This window comes from Schistocerca piceifrons, chromosome 8 (assembly GCF_021461385.2).
Source record: "Schistocerca piceifrons isolate TAMUIC-IGC-003096 chromosome 8, iqSchPice1.1, whole genome shotgun sequence".
In the NCBI taxonomy this organism is placed as follows: Eukaryota; Metazoa; Arthropoda; class Insecta; order Orthoptera; family Acrididae; genus Schistocerca; species Schistocerca piceifrons.
Window position 1 is genome coordinate 295,624,437 of NC_060145.1, and position 24,861 is coordinate 295,649,297.

A 24,861-nucleotide genomic window follows, 5' to 3' on the forward strand; every position below is an offset into this window, starting at 1 on the left:
CGTGTCTTCTCATGAACACACCCTTTGCTTTGACTGGGTCTAGAATTTCACTCAAGATGTGTCTTTCTCTTATTTCTAAGTTCTCTTCTAGAGCTTTTGCGTTCGTACTAAACCCTTTTACTTCCTGTAGGGGCTGCTATCATGTTAACGTGTAGTAATGTCGTATTTTGGCGTTCATTGTTATTGACCTATACTTCTTATTCATATTCCTGACGAGTGAAATATGAAAATGGAGACTAGTTGCGATTGTCCTCAAACCGACAATCTTTCAGTCACTGTCATTGATACGCCGTCATAAATCTGCCGAATGGCGAGTGATTAATCTCAGCGTGGCAGACCTGTTTTCTATATAAAGCTTGAGAGGACGATACTTAACTCTCTCGAGGCTCAACAGCGGGCCCTGGTGTAGGTAGGTGGGCGAATGGCCTCTCTGCTCATTAAGCAGATGCTGTGGCCATCTGTCACCCACCGCGCTCGTAATGGCTTTATGAGGCGTAGGCGGGGCCCAAAGGTAAACATGGCAGCCAGCAGAGGGTAGTCTGCAGACAGCGGGGAACAAGGAGTTGGGGCTACTGCCTCCACCTGACGTCTGCTGCGCTAGTGAGGCATCTGGCACTCATTTGTCAAAACAGTAGCAACTTGCTCGTTAATGACTGATAATACAAGACATTCATGTATTCAGTAGAAGCAGAGGCGAAAATTGGGTTGCGAAACTATGCGTTACAAATTGGACTTCCTTACGAAAAACTGCAGAACTATCTTCAAGACAAGTAATAAATTTTTTACTTATGCGATATTCTGCTTAACTTTCCGCAGTCGTCATTTTCGTTGCTCTTGTTGTCTAGGGGAAGACTACTTGTTGCGAACGGTCTGAGTTTTATGCTTACAACATTATTCATTAATAAACTGGTTCTCGCTTTTTCTTCCATTATTTCAGTGTTTTATTGTTTCTTCAAAGAATTTTTCCATATTAATGTAACTGCACAAAGCAGGTTAGTAAGATACTCATACCTGCTGTCCTTAGTCCTTACAGCCATACCATGACTGCCCATCGCAGTAGCACATGGCTAGAGATTACACGTTCTGCTGCCAAATATCTGAACGTTTTATAATGTTGCAATTTTTACGATAGAAGTTATTACAGCTGGTACAAGTTTATTGGTGTGGCCTTTTAAGTCTTCACATTCAGATACTTTTAATGTAAAAGATCCAAAAATTGAAGCTTATGATATGAAACAGAGGAAGATTAGGGTTTAGCGTCCCATCGACAACGAGGTCATTAGAGATAGGATTATGATCTGAATCAGCTGGCACCAATATCAAAATTTTCCCCAGCCATTTATGAAATTAAACGAATTGTAATTACTCTGTGTTACAGAAAGTAATTATTCGGCTACTTCTATCATACATAAAACAAATAGGACTATCATTACTTTTCATAAATTTATCGAACTGTACTGTTTTATAATATGCAAAAAATTGTAATTGAAAACCACTTTTTGAATAAAAAAAACTTTAAGCACGGGAAATTATTAACATGTTGCTATGAGAAACGATAATAATTAGCACATTAAGCTTACAGTGACATATCGTTTCAATACTAAGTAATTTTTTTATACCAAAGTGTATTTAAGAAGTTGTGGATGATATGTGTGGTATACGAATTGCGGATGAAGTAATTATCACTTAAATAAAACAAATTAAAGTATCACTTCAGTGTATTTCTGTCGTATGGTTATTAATCTGTGTGTGAAGAAATATAAGAAAAATAAATAAAGGTCGTTGCAGCGCTCAGAAATTTTATATACACTAGCACAGCGTAAGTGACCCATTTGCAATAAATATCGAAAATGTACTGTGATATGGGTTTTATATGTAAAGGTGAAATAGCACATTTCAACATGGACACAAACACTATTTATTCTGTCATCGAAATAGTATGAGTGGTAATTTGCAACATTAGCATTATTTGGTTGCTTCATTTCCCTCTACTCACTCTGATAATTTATTTCTATAATTGCCAAACACTCCGTGAAATGTGAAAATACACTTACTTCACTTCCATCCTTCTAATGGTCTAATAACAATATTTGTATTTTTATTCACAACCAATTTGTACTTACATCTCACACATATGGCTGCCGATGTGTCCAAATGGTATTTTTCCCCAATAATAAGCTACATTCTGAAAGGGTACAGTAATAACCGACACAGAAAAGATTTGCCTCATTGGGTTCAGTAATATCCGTTGTATAATAACGTACTTCGTTGTTCTTGTCAAAACAGCGATTTTATGGTAACACAATTTTATTCAGTATACTGAAACCGGATACTGATTTAGAAAAGAAGAACAATTTGTATATTTAATTGTTCATATGTGCACTTCCATCCAAAATAGATCCCTATACAAGTTTCCTGATGTTTGAGAAATGAGTGAATGGTTTATTGTCTGCTGATCACAGATAGTGGATGCAGAAACTTTAATTATCTCTAAGACAGTCTTCGGGTCACTTTTGGCAGAACCAAAGAAAGGAAGTATTCCAGAGCACTAGAGGGCCTGGAGCGTGGCTGACAAATAGGGTAACAGTAGCCTACCCCACTCCTGAGGAAGTGTGGGACGGCCTGGTGAACGACCATTTTCCGACACTCTGTCGCTGGTTCATGAAGCTGAAACACCTACATTTAGTTTGCTCCGTAAAACTAAGGAATACGGAATATTTCAGAGAAGCTAGAAATAACGATTTCCCTTTGAAGAGTATCGACGAGAGCAAAACTTATTGGTGGGAGATTCATGTAAAGGTAGGCAGGTAAAATTCATGGGGAATTTAGGATTCTTTCGTAGTGACCTACTTTCACAATGAAACCACGTGTGGTAATTTTATGTTGAGATACTTGCGCGTGGTAATTTTAACCCGAGATAGTTGGGTGTGTAAATTTAAGCTAGCAATATTTGAGAACCGCGTGTGCAGAATTTGAATTAGGAACAAGCACTTCCACATGGTGAGTATTGACTTTGTCTCAATCTGACCAAGAGACAATGGAAAACAAAAGTGCTTTAGCAAACTCTCAGTTAAGGATCCGTGTGTGAGGTAATTAAGTAACTGTGATACCAAAATTACCATTATTAATTACATTCATGTGAAGTAAGTTAGAAATTTTGATACTCTGAGAGGGAAAAAGATGAGCTAGCCACCTGCCCAGCAACACAAGGTTACGTTGCAGTGGGAGATGAGCATAAATCCTCCAGAGTATGTGGTAGGTCCTTAGGTAAGCTTATGTGTGAAATTTAACCCGAAGGTCTGTGACCCGGGTTTAAATTTTGTTGTGGGGAATATTTGATACGTACTGGCTAAAGTCGGGTGTTCTGTTTCATTTTACATGTTTAATCTGTGTAATTTGAATGTGACGACTTAGTTGCAAGTACTGTACAAAAAAGTAAGAATTTTCTTTGAATAGCATGACCGCTAGTAAATTCTCTAAGTTATTAATGAATGATCTTATGATGATGATGTTTGGTTTGTGTGGCGCTCAACTGCGCGGTTGTCAGCGCCCATACAAATTCCCAACCTTTGTTCAGTCCAATCTCGCCACTTCCATGAATGATGATGAAATGATGAGGACAACACAAACGTCCAGTCATCTCGAGGTACGTGAATGAGCTTATGAGAGTGAGAGAGAGAGAAAAATAGTAGATATCCAACAAATCCAGCATGTGCACTATAGTAATAAGGAAAAAACATTAAGAGACCATAGGATATTGAAGTGTGTACGTAATATCATGCCCACTGAGCAGAGAAATCCTTGTTTTCTTTTACGTTTAAATGTATTGGGAGAAAGTTGGTGTCATTGGAGTAGTATAACCTCAGAAAAAAAAGAGGAGATATGAAACAAAATGGTGGTCACGATCATTCAGTAGACGGTAGCCACTTTGTTCAGACATTTTTTGCCGTAAGTTCCCTATTACTAGAATTGCCAAGCTCTGATTAAAATGAACGCAGTAGAATGGGAATGTGGTCTTGCCAAGGTGGAGTGAATTCATCGGAAATGTTTGCAGACAGTGATATATTTAAAATTTATTAGCCAGATGCGTTTAATTCTGTTGGGTCGAGATAATTAAAAGGAAAAAATTATAGCAAAACATTTGGGTGATAGTGCTTTGCTATCAGTGTACACTAGCAGTGGCTACGGTAAGCCATAATAACATTTCCGATGCACAAATAATAAGAGCATTCGCTTGGTAGGTCACACATCTAGTGCGCCTGACTGCTAAATGCAACAGGTCGGAGAGTTGCGACCGGAAAAGATAATGGTAGTAACCTCTCCATAAATATAAAGTGCATCTTCAGTCTTCCAGAGTTTGAACGGTATCGCTGTAAGGACTATATAAGAAAATAATGGAGAATGTATACAAAATCTAGTTTACTGACAAAATTTATTTTTCCAAAACAAAGACAGACGAAGACGTAAATTATGCTAGACAAGTTATGGTTGAACATCGTGAGCAACTACAGGTAGTTTAAGACCACAACGGACAAGGATCCCGGGTGGGAAAAGTAAATCAAGTACTCTGGCCCTAAGATTGTGGATAACGCAATCTGAACTGATCTATGTTCCAAAAAGGCCGGAGCAGCAGTACGTTTTCCTGTTTGCTTTGTGCGATGATGTAACTTGTAGCTGGAGAGATGTGTGCGGAGGAGGCGAGGCGTAAGGCAGCACCTGTGAATCGATCGCGGCCACGAAAGAAATGCAAAATCTCACGGTGTAGCGATGAGGCAGACGGATGGCAATTTACTCTCTACCAGAGCCCTAAAATCACGACAGATTTCAGTGTGTGACACACCTGTCGTACCAAGGTCCAATTTGGCTCACTTATACGACAGACTGGTAACCCAAAAACGAATAAGTGTGCCCTTGGCAAACGAATAGTCCGAGACGTTTGGAGTCACACTGTCGGTACAGTAAGAACTTCACCACAGGCTCTCCAGTCTAACTACTTGCAAGTGAAGTCAGCCTCAGGACACCCAAGCACCAACCACAGATGCCAGAGCTTCAACCAGAAGATCCTTCCAGACCAGAATCTGAGTACCTCGCACCTCTCCTGATTAAAAAAAAATCCGTTTTCCCCACCGCCTTCAGCCCATCTTGAGCCAATCACAAGGCCTTAAAGGCGCTAAATCTCTCCTCCTACACACAGCACAAACTCATGTCGAACTATTGCGTCTCTGTAAAGAAAAAAAAAAAAAGAACCTTCGAATTACTGGCTTTCTTAAGTTTTCGTGGAGGGTGAAGATGTTTTTCTCTGAAGCTGCGTCACTTACCGCAGCAACAATATAACAGTTACAGTTTTAAAGACCGTTATCTAAATCTCCTGTGCCTTGGAGCATGTTAGTCATAGTTATGAGGTGTAATAAAGATTCTACCTTTAAACGTTTCTCAGACGCCGGAGTTTCTTATACATCGAAGGTGGCCAATGGAAATGGGTCACAGGCCTATTTGCATTATCGACAAACACTAAAACTTGTGAAGTTTTATTATACGTGGCTCTGCATACAATGCCTGGTGTATGACGCAACTGTGTAGATGTGTCCCTTCATTCCTTCTCCCCCAGCCCAGCCTTCAGCTGCCGCCAATGCAGGTATAGTTGCATTGTCCTGCTGGAGACCTGTCTTGATGAGGGGCTGCTCCGTCTGCCCTGTACGGCTGTGGGTCTGTCCGTCAAAATTTACTGAGGGATGGGTCCGCCGCCAATTGCTTTCAACTTTGAACATGCTATTTCTACGAACTAAGAAGCATAAAAATACCTCTTGCTTTTAGTGCCCTACCAGGCTCCATCAACATTTGCTCAGACCATTAACGTTCCAGAGTCTCTCTTAAGGTGCGTAAAGTTGTAACAAAACCTTTAATAATTTTCCATATACTAAAAATAGGTCAGAGAGCAACTTGTCCTCTCTCAAGTTCAATTAAAACGCTCGACCTCATAACTATAGGTGTTATCACTGTCCTACCATCATAGTATTTTTTTCTCGATTTTCATGAGACATACCATGTCTGGCTGCAATATTTGCATGCAAGAGCTGCTGAAGGTATCCTACTTTGATCATATTCAAATGTCATTGAGTATGTCACCAGTTTCGAACACTACAGATCTAACAACGCTAAGGGCTTTTAACTCAGCAATGCACTTTTCGGACAGTAAGTCATCTGTCTAGGGCGAGGGGGGTTCACAGCTTTTTGCAGACGTTTCCTGCTCTACACCCACACAGTACACAATTTAAATTGCTGTGACCGCTATTTTTAATGTGCTAAATGTGCCGACCATTACAGTAAGAATAACAATGACGTATATAAAATATTTTCGTATAACAATACGAACAGTAATAATTTCATTACATTAGTAGTTAGAACATCGATTTATCTTGCAGCCTGCAGTTTTGAGAAATACAGAAGATGTGAAGCATTGCTACTAAACTTTGAGAAGTACCATAAATACCTTCCATCTATTTAAAAGCAATAACGACAGCAAACCAAGAGAAATCTTACACTGTAAAAAATTTAGAAAATATAATGGTTAAGTGTGTGTTCGCCATTATAAGTATTTCACCTAACTCAACGATTATAAATATAAGTCTGTGGACTGTAGGTATTGGTATAACGGTGGAACTTCGGCCTTTTTCAGCCCAAGCACAGCTATTCAGTCACTATGTTATCGTTTTCTGAAGCGAGGACAGGGTGAGCGGTCTTTCACTTTCTGTCTTACGGATGATGATTATTGAACTATTTGAAAAAATATATAAAACGTACGGCGTGCAGACATTGTATTCCGCATGCAAATGTTACTATAGACATTCGAATTTAGGTCATGACATATTCGTCTGCGATGATATGGCGCAGACGAATGGCGAAATACGGCATGACCCGCTGAAGTGTCGGAACATCAATGCTTGTCGATGACCTCCTGATGGTTATTTTCACTTCAGAAATGGTTTTGAGGTTATTGCTGGACACCTTGTCTTTAATATATCCCTCAAAAAAAGGAGTCGCATGCTTTCAGATACGGAGAATATGGAGGCAAATCGTGTCCCGTGCCAGTGGCCTCTGGATACCCCATAGTGCTCCTTCAGGACGTCAAACACACTCATGGATAATGGGGATGAAATCGTCATCCAAAATCTTCACGTACCGTTCGGTAGTTACCATGCCATCAAGGAATATCGCACTGATTACTCCGTGACTGGACATTGCACACCACACACTCACCCGTTTACGGTCAAGAGACTTCTCGATCACGAAATGCAGGTTCTGAGTCCCTCAAATGCACCAGTTTGCTTATTGACAAACCCAGCCAAACGAAAGTGGGCTCCGTCGTTAAACCGAATCACACATGCGCATACTAATTCCCATCACTCCCCACGAGCAACCGAGCAGTTTGAACGTAATAACGGAAACCGCTCAGAAGTTAAGAAGATTTTATTTCATATAGTTCAATTATTATCACGCTGTAGCTTACTCAGCTTACTGTGATATGCTGACCCTACCTCTGCACTCACTAACCACGGCAGCAGGGACAGGCAGCCTGTGAATTGAGACATGTAGACAGAAGGCAAACTCAACACGTTGTCAAGAAACTGGGAAGTGTCGTATGCTAAAAATAGTTTCTAACTTTCCAGAATTCGTTGACATTTTCGACACTCTTCACCTTTGTTTTACTTCGTTCTCCGTAATTTAGCTGAGAAATTTGGAACCAGATACATGTGAAAATATAAACACTTACGCCAAAATGTTATGGGAATCACGATCCTGATGATCTCTCCCCCGTCCCTCTGCTGCTTCCACACCTGCCTCTAGTGTGTTGTTTCAAATACCGAATGATTATAATTAAAGTGCAGCTTCACGCGGACGTCCATAGTGGCCTGTAATAATTGTATAGCAGAGAAACTTGATAGGTATGCTAATGCATTAATGCTGAACCGATCTACGCTGTAAGAAATTTGTTCAGTTTTTGCCACTAGGTGCAAACGTGGCACTGTACATTCTACAACGGTATGGCATCCACCATGTTATTTAATATACCATAACGAGAGTCAACATCTTGGCTATCGAGAAGATAGACCGCGGGCTCTTTGTGAAACTTTTTTTGTCACAAAGATTATAGTACAGTATTCAGAGGCTATCTGCGGCAGAAAGATCTGAGGAGACGCTCGATGCCATTAAATTCTCTAGATAATAACATTCGAAATCACGTGTGGTCTTGCTGTGATACCTGTAAGATGAATGAGTCTTATTCCTGCGAAAGTTATTGACGAGGATCCTGTAGCTCTAACTGACCGTGTAGCACGTGCCCTGGGTTGTGCTACTCCCGTGCAGTTTGACGTGAATTGATCATCCCATGGTCAACAATACCGAAAGTTTTGTTACACTTTTCTTACATTTGTACCACAAGGTGAGGCAACGGAAACCTCATTATACACAGCATTCAGTTTTTGGCACCGATCGAAGTTGATGACAAGTGGCCAGGCAGCATTCTATGGAATCACGAAGCCTATTATACGGTACATGGAACACTGAATACACAAAACTACCCAACTGGGGCATTGTTAAAATGTGTGTTGTACACGAAGAGTCGTTACACTTTCCGAATGCAACTGTGCGGTATGGATTCATAAACACCTTTGCTCTCGTTCCGTTCTTCTTTGATGAGAATACACCCAGAGGGCTTGTCGGGTGTGCCGTGACGACTGTACGCTATGGAGACTTCCTTGTACGCCATGTGATACCCGTTTCGGAAGAGCGCAACTGCGTGGTAACCACTGTTTTTATGCAACGTCTCAAGGCCCTCTGCCAGTGAAAGATCTGCTTAATGCAACCTTCTGTGAACGTGTTATCCCCAGAGGTTTTCCAGATGCGTGGCTTGCAAGATGACCTGATCTGAATCCTTGTGATTTTTGGCTCTGGGGATATCTAAAATAAAGCGATTACCAGGAACAAATCCCGTGTGTACCTGATCTGAAGGCCAATATAAGACAGCACGTTGTTCAAATTCCACCGGAACTGCTGCGAGCAGCTGTTGATCACGTTGTTTTACAGACGCAGCACCTCGTCCACGTCTCCGGCGTTCTAACTGAACAAATCGTATGAGTGGCGATTAATAATATTATCAACATTATGCTTTCCTCACTTATTAGACTTTTCCTGCTCATGACCCGTTACTGATGCATTACATATGCAAAAATATTTCTATACGTCTTTCTTTCATTCACAGCGACAGATTTGTACTTGGTGGCCAGAATTGGAACTAAACCTTTTCCAACGTAAATCGGTTCCGCATTAACGCATTAGCATATCTACTAAGTTCCAATACTACACGATAATTACAACCCACACTGGACGTCTGTGAGCAGCTGCCTTTTTAATTATAACCATCTGCTGCCTACAGTTTTGTTTTGCAATGTCGAGTCAATCCAAACAAATACCGATCATCACGTGTTTCTGGTGAGATACAGTTTCCGTTCAATATGTCTGTTTCTTTCTCGTTATAAACAAAAATTCTTTTTAAACGGGGTTTGTGTGCTTCTAACATTCTGCGTGGTGTCTGTTTGTTCTAAGTCGTGTCTCCTTACCTACCACTTTCGCGCAACGACGCTCTGAGCGTGTTTTTTAGGGAATTGACTAATTTGAACCTGGGACCTGTTGCTGGTAAGGAGACGCCAGACCACACATGACATGTAGAGTTCCGAAGAGTTCAGTGAGACTAACGATGATATAACCAAACACTTAATGATTTCAGCGTCAGCTCCACTGCACTCCCTGTAAAAGAATCTTAATACTAATTAAATTTAGTGGAAGGGGTTCAAGGCTTTCCTATTTTTAGTTAGCTGGTAAAATAACGTCGAAAAAGCAGTTAAGTTTACCATTGGAAATTTTATTCTACTCACAAAACATTGTTTATAAATTGCACTATTGATAAAAGGAAATATTTTAATACAGGATGATAAAAGCCAACTGCGTCCAACAAAAATGTGAACGAATATTCCCTGAATGGGTGTCCAAGTTCTACAATGGATCGAAGGATGACCTGTGCCATATCACATCTATAATCTAGGTTTAAGTTAAGTTTCATAAAAGAGAAAACTATCCAAATGATCTACAGTGACCCTCAATTATCTTCAATTACTTATTTAACTTGTTGTAAGTTACAGTGGCTGATGTAGCTTCTCGATAATTATATAACAGAAAAATCATCGCGTTTCAGATTTTAACTTCAAGTAGCAAATGTGAATACCATGAGCTTTAATTGACGATCTACACTAGTATTACGTGAAAAGGGTATGTAACAGATGAGACTTCTGCAGTTCTGAGTGAAGCGTTATGCGCTGTTATGCGGCATCGCGTGCGTTCGTTACCTTGACGGTGTTTAGGCAGCGTCAGGGGACGGCAGACGGCGCAGCTCCACACAGCTCGCCGTCTCGGAAGCAACTCTCTCCTAACTTCTCCTTACTACAATTTACCGAAGTTGGTTTTAAAAAAAAAGGTATCTGGCTGTGTTTGAAACTGACCAATCAGGGTCTCAATGTTAACCTTAAGCTCCGCCTACAAAAATTCTGTCTATACAATGAGAAACGTTATAATTTTCGTGGTGGGGCAATGTTTTTAACGTTTGCAACGTAACAGAGACGCGAAAACGTCTCACGCTAAAACTTGGAGCTGGTGTGGCCCCTTTAGTGTTATCGTAAGATCTATACTGTTCTTATGGAGGGCTCTATCTTTTAAATGGCTGGGCGATGTGTGTGTCCGTCCCTTATCGTAGGGCCTTCTAGCTTAACACGATTCTGCTCTCAGGTTCTGTTCTCGTTTCTTCCCTCGGAACTGCGTCTGTTTCACGGTGGGGAGGTATGACATGCATTTAGGCGCTCTAGTGTTAGTCTGTGGTATTCCATTTGCTCACTCGTTGATCGTATTACTTTGGATAGTTTAATGTCAGGATTTATTCGGAACTATGTGACATACTGTCGGATTTGCTATCATGTCAGGGTTTTCATGGAAGGTGTTGGATTTGCCTGACACCTTACATGCTCTCCAGATCGAGTGGTCTCAAATTTCAATATTGCCTTATTCGGTACGAGGAGTCACCCTCTAGCACTCTCTGTCAATACATATCACATAAAAAAATTTACTTAAAGAAGAAGTTGTGCGTGACGAGAAAAAAATCTACGTATTCCGTTAACAATGGGCGTCCCATGAATGACGTGATGAGGAGGTTTAAGCTAACTCCATCACGCAATGAAATTTTTGATTTGATAATACCTGTAGAAAGACAGGACCAAATTCACCTGACGACGCTTAGGAGAGGTACCCAGTCATTTAATGAATGAATAGTTATTTAAATAAAACTAAATTCGAGATATAATACGTTTCTAAACAGCGCGGGAAATATAAAATAATTTATCATAACACAATACAAATGCCAACCCTATACAGAAAATTCAAAGAATTTCATTTCTAATGTGTATGTGTGGAGCATGTATATGTGTGGAACACATAATCCATGCATGAGTAGTTCACCTACCAACTGCTATCTACTGCATGTAGCCAAGAATTTTGTTATAAGCGCCACAAATGTTTTCACAGCCACAATTTTTAAAAACCGTCTGTGTGGGGTTGGAATCCTATATTGGGCTAGGACAAGTTATTTTATTCTCTTTAATTCATTTTAAAAACGCGTAACATTAAAAATTTATTTTTATTTAAATAATTAGTTTCTGCTTTTTAGTCTTGAGTATGTAAAATATCTCAACAGTTTTGAACCATTTTGATGAGATTGTTATGTCAGACATGTCTTAACCACGAGGGTTATTCAACATCTTTTCACTTGATCTTATCTGAAATGGGATAGTATTATACATACTGACTAATAGCATACAAGTCTGTTTAGTTATTCTTATCCTAAAAAAAAAATAAAATAAAGGAACAGGAAAAACTAATTTTGTACGTTTGTTACACAGTAATTATTTGCTGTGTGAAATCTTTATGACCACAATAACTCAAGAATCACAATATCTCAAAGAAGCATTGGAGCCTGGTAGACCAGCCAGGGGCCGTCGACAGCAGTTAGCTGTGTGTGAATAGGAGGACATCTGCGGTAGGAAAATAGACAATGGAAATTGCATGGCAGAAATGACAAAGTTCAAACGACTAATGCAACTGTGACAGCCGAAGGCATAGCGAAACACGAGACCATACCAATGGTATGTAATGAGAACAATACGAGAGTACAGCAAATACACAACTGGAGGCAGATCCGCGTCGCCGCTGGCTTTCTAACACGACTGCAAGCTGTAATTTGCCAGTGGGATGAGGACAGTGCTGCAGGGGCAATAGTAGTGCTTGCAGATGTATCGGAGCCATCGATTTCATTGCATACAGCCTGGAAAGTATACTGATAGAGAAATTACCCAGGCAGCACACTGGTCCTGCAGGTTAGCAGAGATGTCAGGCGTTAGGAAATATTTTCATCCCTGTCCCCATGCCCACAGTCGTTAGGTTCTCAGACAAAACTGAAAGCGAGTTGATGGTGCACTGCCATCCAGTTCTGAACTATGTTTACAATTTCAGTTCCGTAGCTCAGTGAGAAGTTAGTTTAAAATCAGTTGAAAATTTTTTATTGGAAAGACGTACCAACAGAAAGCTGACCTAATAAAAACGTATTAAAAAGTGAGACACATTGTGTTGATGATGTTTTCATGTAAAGAAGAGTTATAGGCTTGTCTCGATGAAGCAAGGAAGCTACACATCTCATATGTGACCATCCATGGGAGTGGCGCGTAATCCACTGCCCCAGTTCGCCAACCGTGCCGTGTGTGCTGAAGTGTCGCGCGAGCTAATTCCTGCCACATGGCGAGCGCTGGCGGCTGGTAGGGCGTTCCCCTGGGCCACTCCTGTGCGCAAACACGCGGCGCCTGCCGTTAAAAGGACGCCAAGTGCGAGAGCGGGCCGGCCGGCATTAACGTCTTCTGAAGGGCTGCCACGCTAAAGGGCAAACGAGCAGCCAAAGGGTTGTTTGTACTTGTCAATGGGCTCCTGATGACGCCTCGGGGGCTGTTTGCAGCGCAACGTGTACAATTTCCGTCCCTTTACTGAGAGGACATTAAAAGCGTTGTTTGTCTGAATGTTTAACTGTGAAAGAGACAGCACGACTGCCGCTCAGTGGATTTACCGCGCCTTTAACGAGAGAAAGGTCCATTCTGGCATTCGTTTCTCTGCTGGTGGTTGTATTCACTTCCAAACGAAAGATTATTGTGTAAAAGAGATTTACTCTCTGAAAGAGATTTAGCCTCTCCATGCCATTATGTGAAGTATAACTGAATTCTTTTGAATTATTACACTCGCCTCAAGCTTTTTCACCTAGTTACCAGACTATGAATGCTAGAAGAGCTGCTTCTAAGTAGGAAAACTAAATGTAAATTAGCAAACTAATAAACAATTATATAACTGTGAGTGCCTCCTGAAAAGTATCTAAATTAAGGGCGTTAAATTTCTGTTCCTGATATAAAGGACTTTCTCAGTTTCGAGATGTTTCATTAAAGAAGAAACAAGTGTTTTGATGGCACAGAGAAAGAGAAACTCGTAGGGAAGCCTGTGAGAATTGTGGAATGAATTGAACCTTGTGCACCAGATCTCTGAGGGGAAGCGAGGAAGAGGTGACAAGTGTCCCACTTTGGTCTGCCCCTTGTGGACGATGTGAATACACTCATAAGTATTTAAGAAGAGTGCGTTTTGTTCACCATTTAGCTGAATGGTCAGTGGGCCTGGGTTCGATTCCGAGATTTGTCTGAGATTTCCTGCACTCGGTAACAGGGTATTGTATAATGCTCGTCATTTCATCATCATCGACATGCAAGCCACCCGATATGCAGTAAACTGAAAAGACGTGCAACTTGGCCACTCAGCTTCCCTATGTGGGGACTCCCAGCCGTCAATGCCATAGGGGCATTTCATTTTTTTATTCAGTGTGTTTTAATTATACAGTAACTAGGTGAATACCTGGCATTGCCCAGGTGCATATATAACCCTATGTTCTATTAGTCTACCTTATCCTTCCCCCTCTCTCTGTAGATCTATTCCTGCCACCTCTATTTGCCTGTCTCCTCGTACCCCCTCTTCATCTGCTCCTCCTCCTTCTCTCTGTCCATCTGCTAGTTCCCTCCCATTGTCTGTCCATCACTTTCTTTCCCCCTTCACCGCTGTCTCTTCATTGCCCCTTCCAAGTCCACCTCCCCTGTCCCACTCCCACATTCCATCACCACCTTCCCCCTCTTTTGGTTCATCTCTTCCTCCAATTGCCTCTCTCCATCACATCCCCTTTCTTCATTCATATCATCCTCTCTCCTTTCTCTGTCCATCTCCTCCTATTCTCTTTCTTTGTTCATCTCCTCCCCCTCCTCCTTCCATTGTTCATCTACTCCCCACTCACTTAGTTGATGTTCTTCTTTCCCTCCCTCTGTCCATCTATGCATCCTCCTGTATCAGTCCATCTACTCCTTCCTTTCCCTGTCCATCTGCTTCTCCCCTCCATCTGTCTGCTTCTTCCAGATATGTCTGTCCCCTTTCTGTACCTTAACTTTGTTCACCACACACCCTTTCTCTATCCATCTCCACCTGCCCCTCTCTCTGTGTCCTTCTCCTCTGCTTCCTATTCTTTGCCTACCTTCTCCTCTCTCCACTCTCTGTCCATCTCCTCATCCCCCTCCCTTTGCCCATCTCTCTCTCTCCTCTCTCTCCCTGACTATCTCATACTTCCACAGTAACTGCCCATCTCCTCCCTTCCCTTCCCTTTCAGGTCATGTTGTCCTTCCCACTCTTCATGTCAACCTCTTCCTCCCCCTCATCCTCTCCATCCACGTCTTCTATCCCTCTCTGTCTATCTCCTCTTCCATCTCTTTCCGTTTGTTACCTCATATTCCCTTTCTCTGGCCATCTCTTACTCTCTCCTCTCCCCATCTATTTCTTCCTCCCCTCTCGTGTTGTCCATCTCCTCTTTCCTATATCTGTCCATCTCCACACCAACCCCCTCTCTCTCTCTCTCTCTCTCTCTCTCTGTCCATCTTCTCCTTTTCCCATTCTGTCCACCTCCTCCTGGCCCTCCTGATGTCCAGCTCCATATCTTCCTTTTCTGTGTTCATTGCCTCCTTTCCCCTCTTTATTTCTTCATCTTCTTCTCCCCATTCTCTCACTACAAAATTCCTTCCCCACCCCAATTGGAGGATGCTGTATTTCACTGCAAAAATCTCTCCAGATAGTAAGTAAAATGTATACCAAAATCGTTTATAATCGGTTCTGGATTACGTATATCTCGCGAAGAGACCATGAGGATAAAATCAGAGAGATTAGAGCCCACACACAGGCATACCGACAATCCTTCTTTCCACGAACAGTACGAGACTGGAATAGAAAGGACAACCGATATAGGTACTCAAGGTACGCTCCGCCACACACCGTCAGGTGGCTTGCGGAGTATGGATGTAGATGTAGATGTAGATGTAGATGTAGATGTAGATATCTGAGTTTTTTATCTATGTCTTACATGAGGGCTATTCAGGAAGTAAGTTCCAACTGCCCGCATCTCGTGGTCGTGCGGTGGCGTTCTCGCTTCCCACGCCCGGGTTCCCGGGTTCGATTCGCGGCGGGGTCAGGGATTTTCTCTGCCTCGTGATGGCTGGGTGTTGTGTGATGTCCTTAGGTTAGTTAGGTTTAAGTAGTTCTAAGTTCTAGGGGACTGATGACCATAGATGTTAAGTCCCATAGTGCTCAGAGCCATTTGAACCACCATTTTTTGAAGTTCCAACTGGTTGCGAAATGGAAACAACTGTGAAAATCAAAAATGTTTTATTAGCAAGTTAGCTACAACTGCGAGCTACTTTTCTACATAGTCGCCACTCCGTCTTCGATATCTGTCGTAGTGTTGTACCAACTTTCCAGTATCCTCAATTATTATCATGGTAGACGCTATTTCCTAGGCATCTTTGAAAGGGTCCTGTAGCCACCTTTCATTGCCAACTCTCGTAGTGGTCAAGTCGGCAAAGAGGTTTCCGCTACTTGTGAGAAATACACCTGCGTTAGGTTGGTGGCGGAAATGGCATCCTGGGGTTTTCCGGTCCACGCGGAGCGTGGAAGAGGCTGGAGAAGCGGGAGGCAGTCTGCCGCCGGTACGGGAAGCGTACACAGCTGTGCTCCAGTCGAAGTAGGGTGTGTTGGACTGACCGCGTGGCGCGTTGTCACATAGAGAGGGGAGCTTTTAGCTTTTGGTCTCGAATTTCGTCTTATAAAGATTTACTTGCTGGGTTGCAGCAGGGAATGCAAGGCTTTTGTAGACTTTCAGTTTGATTCCCAATGCAGTCTTGACTTTGACCCGTGAGAGGAACGCAGCACAAAGGAGTTGCATATCTTGAAGTGCCCTCGGTTCAGTGTGAATGTTTATGTGCCTACAACTGTGTGTGTATGCTTCTAATCTTTTCCGGATCTTGGTAATTTTTGTGTATTTGTGGATTTTCTTTGTCTCATGTGATTAAAATTTGGCTACGGTCCATAGAAATTGTCTCCGCGGACCGAGTGGGCACGCGAGTCTGTTATGAAACGTATAGTATTTCACAAGCAATTGTACATAGTTAGCATGCAACAGCAGTCTATAGATGCACTACATCAATGTTTTAAGGAATAAATGATTTTGCCTTCAATCTTATCTTGTGTACCGATGTTACGTCGCCGTTACCTTCGCCATTTACCTTGTAGTTTTCCTTGTTGGCCTACCTATAGCGTTTCCATGTGCACAGGTGTAGTGATTAGTGTCCCTTTTTTATCTGAAACAAATGCTCTGGAATAGATCGTGTTTTCACGAATCTTGCTGCAGGCTGCACTTATGCATGGTGTTCACAACCTATTTACTTTACTCAATATTTGATTCACGGGAAGAATGCCTGGATCATATTAATAACTACATCCCACTCTTCATCAATGACTTTACAATGAATGCTCTTTTGTGAGTTTTCCTTATTAATAAATTAAGTAATTTTCCGACTCAGTGCTACCTCTTCTTTGTCGTGTGGCTAGAGTTGGTGGCGACCCTATCTTTTATATTGATTTCAGTGTCAAATAGCATTTTCTTATTCAAAGTGCGCGTGGGTCTTTTAGCTATCAGGATACATTCAAAGGGCGCTTCAAGGTTCTTGCACATTGCGTCCTTTTATTCACGCCACTTACATCTTTAAGTACTCACTTTGTACTCACAACTGAGAAGAGCAATGTGATGCCATCTACTGGTCAACTAGAGACACTACCCAAGACATCTATGATCTGTACAAACATTCATGGGATTTTCACAATGCTTTCCACTTCGCAACCGACCAGAACTTACTTTCTGATTAGCTCTCGTATAATACACACCTATTTAACATATTTCACACACATTTATATATATATTTCATTTGTATTTCTAGCTAATTTCGTCTTGCTGTTTCTTTTTCACACAGCTCTGTGTTTATGACATTATGTCCGTACAGTGAGATAATTTTGCAGCTATATCTAGTAATATATGTTGATATTGTCAGTGAAGTGTGCTGCGATGAAAGTTGTTAGTAAAGAAGTAATTAATTAAAACGTCATGTATGATGCAACAGTTTTTCCAACATATTAGTGTTTGTGACACCATGTCTTCTGAACTATATGCCATACAGTGAAATATTTTTGCAGGTACATTCAGTGGATTATGTAAATGGGGCAAAGGTGTTGCAAATAGAGTTAGTAGTAAATAAGTAATACATTATAAGGTTGCGCTTGATGTGGCAGCTTTACTTAATGAACATCGCGAATGTAGCAAGGGAGAAATTTCTCCCTTGCACTACTCTGTGGAGGCCACCGGCGAGAAAACGTCTGATAAAAGTTTGAAATTATGTATAAAGTTGGTTGCAAGCGCTCTTATTCTCAACAACTAGACTAATATAGTCTGGCTATTTTCCCACCATGAGCTGTGTTTCTTCTTCACCTCCATTGCAACACTTTGAGAGGCAGGTGGTTATTAACCCCACAGCGATTCTTTATGGACCCAAAGTCATATGTTTATCAGGTTTGGGTGAAATCGATCCAGTGGTTTAGGAGAATATGTGGGACATACATACATACATAAGTAATAGGGTAGTGGCGGTATAGGCGCAATTTTGATGTCAGAATGATATGCAAACTAATTGATGAATTAATTCCACCTCCCCCAGACCACACCAGCCCCATGGCCAGATGAAGTCATGTTCTCTTGTCAGCCTTCACATGGTTACCAGCATCCTCCCCACTCACCACACCTAACATAGTGACTGGAATTTGTTGTTTTGGTGGGAAGTTCCAATTCTTGCGGGAATTTCGAATTTTGGCGAGAATTTCGAATTTTGGCGAGAATTTCGAATTTTGGTAGGAATTTCTTTGTGCCACCTCACCCATTCCTAAAGAGATTGGCGTGAAATTCAAAATGGCCTTTCTAATTATGGGACTCAAAACCTGGTCCTCCTGGAAGGAAGGCCCAAGAGTACCTCCAAGACACAATTATACCACCAGAGGCTCTTAGAATGGGTGGGAAATTTAATCGGTGGTGCCATTTCTGGGACTTGAACCATGGTCCTTCCGGGCAGAAAGCAAAAGTGCGCCTCCCAACATATGGAAAATGGCCATATGCAGGAGAGGAACGTTTATTAGTGTCCTTTATGTATTTTGGTTGGGGAACTGACACTAAGAATGGTCCTAATTATGTAATTAATCATAAAGATTAGGCCTAATTACACAATTACATGCATGGCACTACACAAGGAGTGCCTAAAATCGCAATACATCTCAAAATTGATGATACCATACAGCTGTGTTATCCTGCTGGAAACGATTTAACAATACCACTCAAAACTAGTGACAGACGCACTCAAGCTCTACCCTTCACCTAATGCTGTAGGGAAAAAGGCAAGGATGTAAGGTACATTATTTGTTCTTTTTGGTGGGAAATATTTACAACTGACGAGATGCTGGTGTTGGAAAGAGAGGAGCGTATTACCTGTCAGCATATAGCTGAGGACAACATCTGCTGCTGTTTGAAGTCAGAGTTTGCTACAGACGCCTGCTCAACAATCACCCTGCAGCCCAGGTAATCGAAGCTAATACAGGCTACCACAACTACATAATGAAAGCTAATATGTGCTATCACAACTGATGGAAAACTGTATACTGTTCTAATTACACTTCGAAAATGTGAAAAACCAGCACTTGTAATGAATGGATTGTAATGTAACACATTGTGTGGTGGCTTGTGGGTGCCATTCTGTCATTCTGCGCAACGGATTAATCTGAGATGTACCCTTTACCCTGTGGCTCCTGCAAGATGCAATTTCCACCCCCACACTACTACAGACGTCAGACAGACGCTCCTAACGTTCTAAAGCGAAATGCCTGAAAAACGTTCAGCAATAAATATCTTCTGGAGTAGTCCACTGTAAGGAAATGACACAAAAATTCACAAAATTTCTTATGTAACTAGTGGGATACGTGGGTACCGGAGTAGTGCTAGTTAGTGTAAGAAAAACATAAAACTAACGAAAATTATTATTTATTTTGCAAAAATTCTGAGAAATCACAATGGCACTTTTAGTTATGAACTGAGCAAGTTATTTCTGGGTTCTTTTCAGAACGTGAAGTTACCTCTTAAGGATAGGATTCGCTGATGAAATTTCTATACAGAGTTTAAGATTCTTGTTGACTTGGCAGAATGGCTGAGAGCCGCACCTACTCAACTTGAATAAGTATCTGTTAGAATGTTGCCAGGTACGGTTGAGGCTGTCATGTGTGAAATCCCGTGAAGTGTACTATTGTGGAGGAAATTTGGGGCTCGCCAGAGCTGTAGCGCACTATACCGTAAGCTGAGATGACTGCTGTCTGCGCCGCTTGCTGCTGGCAAATAAGATGACTCTCCTTCTATCTGGATTGACCTTCGCCAATCAAAGTCTCCCTACGACTTGATGAAGTCAAGGACTCCTATTCGCCCCTAGTCTAACTATTGGCGTGGTACACTGGTCAGATAACCAGTCCACTGCGATGCCACTCAAAAATTCGCTCGCAGGCGTTTAACTATATCTCTGTCTGTTCACACCGCACAATAAGTGGCGGCCAACACAGTGAACAACGCTTAATCGCAAGGACTCAATATAGAGTCGCATTCCGATTCGTTCTCGACAGAGCTGCTCTCCCAGAAACCACGCCAGTGGCGTGAAGGAATCTGGGAAAACGTTGTTCCCAGTATGAAGGAGTATATGCTCCAGATGTTTGGAAATTTGTGGAAAGAACTACGGAACCAAACTGATGAGGTCATTGGTCCCTAGGCTTACGCACTACTTAATCTAACTTAAACTAACTTATGATAAGGACAATACACACGCGCATGCCTGAGGGAGGACTCGAACCTCCGACGGGGGCAGCCGCGCGAACCGCGACAAGACGCCCCAGACCGCACGGCTACCCCGCGCGGTGTTCCAGATGTTGATAATGTCTGTAGAAAGCTGATAAAAACACAAAAATCTGAGCCATTTAGCTGTCTGAGTGACCCTCCCCGCCAATCCTGAAAGAGCAGGACCTATTTTTTCCTTTTTGTTTTCCGACAGGAGTGAAAACGCGCTGGAAAGAAAGAGACAATTTATCATTGGTGAATAGGTTGTGACGTCCATTCTAATATTTCACTCCGTGAACAGTGACGGCAACGGAAGAAGTGAATTGGGAGAGGAGAATCTGTGGAATCGATAGGCGGCGTAAGAGAAGTTTTATAAATTTGTACGATTGGCCAATGTTGGCGGCAAAGCGAGAGATTCCTTAGAAAATTTGTAGAGGTGTGATATGCTACAGACTGTCACGGTGGAATGAGCATTGTAGAGAGCAACGTTCAGACAGGAGACTCAGAATAGAATGGAGGACAGTAACTTGAGAACAGGGTACACGGGAGAGGGCAAGTGCGCAAGATCCTAAAAGTAGAGGAAGATATCAGCGGATGCATCTGCAAACTAGAACGTTGTTTATGAAATAATTTCTGGGTATAGTAATTTATGACTTATCTTTCACATCTATTAAATCCCAAGTCATATTAAAGAGTTAAGAGAAGCATCAAAGATTCCCCACTCGGAGTACAGTGCACAGGGCCCTTGCACCAGATTGTGTTGTCCAAAGCCCGCTGTGGACTTCACTAACTGGCACTGCACTCTAAGTTGAAATCTACTACTGACATCAGACAGATCAGGCAACATAAGCACTGCTGAGTTTTACATACACATGGGAATCTTGCAATTTGTACCCTGCTCAGGTTTCGATACCATAGCGAGAGGAATCTCTCGCTCACAGTCCAATGTGGTTCTAATGTAAACCAGTGATCCACCTGCTGATAAGAGTCTAAGCCCTCGCAACGCTTCATGTAAGAAAATAAAACTGTCTGAGGTCAATGATCGTTCTAACTTATGGTGAAATCTGTCGCAGTCCAACATGGGAGATGCAAGATTAAGGATAAAATAAAGTCCTGCAAGAGCGGAACAAAGCAGGTGACGCGTTGGGTGTAGATTTCGTTTCTGAGAGTGTAACCCGTGCTCTTGCAAGAGCTGTCGTTGTGGTGACATTTGATACAGGACGTGGAAACCACAGGAAGTGTTCCCAGGCGCAGGTTGCTGTATTTATAGGGGATGCAAGAAACACGGCAATTCTCGACAGGTCCAGCGCTCGGCGCCTGGCGCCAACCAGTCCCGCCTGTGACGTCACGGCAGGCACCGCGACGTCGGCGCACTGTCTCACAAAGCACAACATCGCGTCCAGCCACCGCGCACAAGTAGGCCGCCACATAAAATCTGTTCTCTCCTCCAGTCTGTATCTTAACCTCCACTCTCCTCCACCTGGTTCATCACATGTGCCTCTTTCTGCCTTTCTCTGTGATACTTATAGCTCGTACTTCATGAGACGACAAAACAATGAAATAACTTTCGCGGTTACTCATTTGTTCGCCAGCTGGGATGTCAAGGTACACAGGTAAAAAAGCGCAGAAACCGTCAAAAGTAAGTCGAGGATAGCGTCAGAGCGTGGAGGTATGTCCGTAACCGACAATCCGTTGTCTGCTTGTGCTGGAATTTAAGTAACTTCCACCGGAATTGATGGATTGTTTGACTTTTTCTCGGTTGGTATTCCCTTCCTTATGCCAAATAAATGTAAATGTAGTGTGGCTAGGGCCTCCCGTCGGGTAGACATTTCGCCTGGTGCAAATCTTTAGATTTGACGCCACTTTGGAGACTTGCTCTTCGATGGGGATGAAATGATGATGATTAGCACAACACAACACCCTGTCCCTGAGCGGAGAAAATCTCCGACCCAGCCGGGAATTGAGCCCAGGCGCGTAGGGTTGACATCCTGTAGTGCTGACCACACAGCTGCCGGGGACGGACTTCATTATGCAAACAATCCTATTGTACATTTATTTACATAAAATACGCACTGAGAGTATCACGTTTAATTAAGTGTACTGAACACATCATGCAGTGAAGTGAACATTTATACACATATCTTACGAAATCTAGAGAATAATCTATATCTGCATACACACTCCACAAACCACCTATGCTACGTGGCGGTGCGTAACTTGTACTACTACTAGCCATTTCCTCACCTGTTCCACTCGCAAACAGAGGGAGGGAAGAACGACTGTCTAAATGCCTCCGTACGGGCACTGAATTCTCGGATCTCGTCTTAGTGGTCCTTACGCCACATTTACGTTGGTCGCAGAAGAATCGTTCTGCAGTCGCCCTCAAAAGTCGTGTACCTAAATTAGTGCAGTAGCACCTTGCGGAAAGAGCATCGTCTTCACTCCAGCGATTCCCATTTGAGTTCACGAAGCATCTCCATAATATCTGCGTGCTCATCGAACTTATCGGTAACAAATATAGCAGGCCATCTCTGAATTGCTTCAATGTTATCCTGTAATTCGACCTGGTGAGAATCCCAAACACTCGAACACTGCTCAAGGAAGGGTCGCACTAACGTTGTAGTCGCCGTCTCCTTTACTGATGAGCTACACTTTCCTGAATTTCTCCGAATAAATGATGCCGAACATTCACCATCCCTACTACCAATCCGACGTGCTCATTCCTTTGCAACGTTACGCCTAGATATGTAGTTGAAGTGACTGACAAGCATCATTCTACTAATGCTGTATTTGAAAGTTAAAGAACCGTTTTTTCTACTCATCCGCATTAACTTGCATTTCTCTACATTCACAGCAAGTCGCCATTCAACACACCAATTAGAAATTTTGTTTTGAGTCATCCTGTATCATCCTACCGTCACTGAACGACGACACTTTCAAGCACACCACATATCACAGCAAACAGCTGGAAATTGCTGCTCACCATCTCCGTTAGGTCAACTACGTACTTAAATAATAAGAGCGGTCCTATCATACTTCCCTGGGTCACTCCTGGCCATTCGCTTGTCTCCGATATACATCCGCAGGCTAGGACCACGTACTCGTTTCTATCACTCGACTCGCATGCCTGGAAACCTAAACTGTATGTCTGACTTTCGTCAACAATCTACATCATGTCAAATGCTTTCCGGAAGTGTAGGAAAACGGAATCAGTCTGTTACCCTCCATCCATAGGTTACACAGTAAAAGGGCAGGCTAAGTTTCGCACGGGAGTATCTTTATAAATCCGCAATGATTTGTGAACAAAAGCCATTCTGTCTCAAGGAAATTTACTGTACTCGTATTCGTACTCAGAATGTGTTAAATTATTCTGCACCAAAACGATTTTAATGTTATTAATCCGTAATTACGCGGATCAGTTCTTTTACCTTTCTTCTTTTTGGGACTTTTCGCTGGGCCAAAGATTCGTCTTTAAATGCAGGCTAAGTAAGGGATTAATGCCACAGAGTACTTTCTGTCAAACCGAATTGGGATTCAGTCTGAACCTGTTGACCTACCTGTGTTAAACTCTTTCAGATGTTTCTGTACGCCACTGACCTCCGCGTCAGAGCCTGTACGACAGTCAAACGACGGTATATTTTAAGGCACTTTTTTGTGAATGATTTCTTAAACGAGACAGTTACAGCTTCAGCTTCCATTTTACTGTCCTCTATTAGAGCCCGAGACTGGTCGACGAGTCACTGAATAGAAGCCTTTAACTCGCTTAATAATTTTACGGAAGGCCAGAATTTTCTCTGTTTGTCGTCCAGATCTTTCGCTAAGGTATGTCAATGAAAGCTATTGTGAGATAACATAAGATCACCATAGAAAATATTTGCCATCCCCTCAAAAGACCACACTCACTTAGGATCCCTGTAGATTGCCTATACTGGTACCATCTCGTCGTATGACCCTCCGTCATGGTAGGGACCGGCAGTTATAAGCAGTCAACGTCGTGGTATGTGTCGAAATGACTAAGTGTTAAAATTGTGGAAACGACCTCTTATTTGAGCAGTTACCATGACCACCCCTTCAGTGAAGTTGTCCGATATGTTTATGGATCATTCTTGACCGTCCATCGTATCTACAGGGAGTGGCGTTCTACTCGGCGTAAGAACGATGGTCATACAAAAATTCTAAACAGCAGGTTCGGAAACTAGACGACTTGTTAATGACTGTCGGTTTCAAAGGTGACGGAAATCCTGCTGTCACTGAATGTAGGTCCGCCTCAATCAGTTTACGAGCGGACATTGCGAAGGGAAATGGTAACAGTGGCACATGAGGTGGATGTCTTATGTCGGCCAAACGGCGTGTGTCACCATAGTATGTGACACTTTCTTGAGCACTGATCGAGTGTTTGGGAT